Below are 1686 nucleotides of genomic sequence, written 5' to 3' on the forward strand. Positions count from 1 at the left end.
ACCGACACGTAAGCGCACCATCGTGGAAATCTCTCTAAGACCCCAAAACAGTGAGTAATAGTCCACGAAACGGGTCCGAATTGGCCAAAAGTGTGAGTCTTGACGACCGACATATAAACGCACCCCGGGATTCGTTAATCATGGAATTCACTCCGGGACCCCAAATAGTTAGTAATAGTCCACGAAATGGGTCAGAATCGGCCAAAACTGTGAGTGTTGATGACCGACACGTAGGCACACCTTGGGGTTCAACAACTATGGAAATCGCTTTGGGACCCCAAGACGGTGAGTAATAGGCCATGAAATGAGTCAGAATTGGCCAAAACTATGGGTGTTGAACCGGCACGTAAACATACCCCAGGGTTCATTGATCGTGGAAATAACTCCAGGACCCCAAAAATGTGAGTGTTGATGACCGACATGTAAACGCCCCCGTGGGGTTCGTTAATCGTGGAAATCACTCCGGGACCCGAAAACAATGAGTAATAGTCCACGAAACAGCCCAGAACCGGCCAAAACTATGAGTCTTGTTGACTAACACGAAAGCGCACCTTGGGGTTCAACAACTATGAAAATCACTTCGGGACCCCAAAACGGTCAATAATAGTCCACAAAACGGGCCAGAATTGGCCAAAACTGTGAGTGTTGACGACCGACACGTAAACACACCCCGGGGTTTGTTAATCGTGGAAATCACTCCAAGACCCCAAAACAGTGAGTAATAGTCCACAAAACGGGCCAAAATAGGCCAAAACTATGAGTTTTGATGACCGACATGTAAACGTCCCAGGGGTTTGTTAATCGAGGAAATCTCTCCAGAACCCCAAAACAGTGAATAATAGTCCACCAAATGGCCCAGAATCAGCCAAAACTATGAGTTTTGATGACCGACACGTAAGCGCACCTTGGGGTTCAACAACTATGGAAATGCTTTGGGACCCCAAACAGTGAGTAATAGTCCACGAAATGGGTCAGAATTGGCCAAAGGTGTGAGTGTTGACAACCGACTTGTAAATGCACCCCGGGGTTCATGAATTATGGAATTCACTTCAGGACCCCAAAATAGTTAGTAATAGTCCACGTAACGGGCCAGAATCGACCAAACCTGTGAGTGTTGATGACCGACACGTAAGTGCAGCTTGGGGTTCACAACAATGGAAATCGCTTCGGGACCCCAAAACGGTGAGCAATAGTCAACAAAACGGGTCAGAATTGGCCAAAACTGTGAGTGTTGACGACCGACACGTAAGCGCACCCCGGGGTTCGTTAATCGTGGAATTCACTCGGGGACCCCCAAAAAGTAAGTAATAGTCCATGAAACGGGCCAGAATTGGCGAAAATTGTGAGTGTTGATAACCGATATGTAAATGCACCCTGGTGTTCGTTAATCATGGAAATCACCCCGGGACCACAAAACAATGAGTAATAGTGCATGAAACGGGCCAGAATCGACTAAAACTGTGAGTGTTGATGACTGACACGTAAGCATACCTTGGGGTTCAACAACTATGGGAATCACTTCGGGACCCCAAAATGGTGAGTAATAGTCCACGAGACGAGTCAGAATTGGCCAAAACTATGAGTGTTGATGACCGACACGTAAACGTACCACAGGGTTCGTTGTGCGTGGAAATAACTCCAGGACCCCAATAATGTGAGTGTTAATGAACGACATGTAAATGCCCC

Source organism: Triticum aestivum, chromosome 4B, assembly GCF_018294505.1.
Source record: "Triticum aestivum cultivar Chinese Spring chromosome 4B, IWGSC CS RefSeq v2.1, whole genome shotgun sequence".
In the NCBI taxonomy this organism is placed as follows: domain Eukaryota; kingdom Viridiplantae; phylum Streptophyta; class Magnoliopsida; order Poales; family Poaceae; genus Triticum; species Triticum aestivum.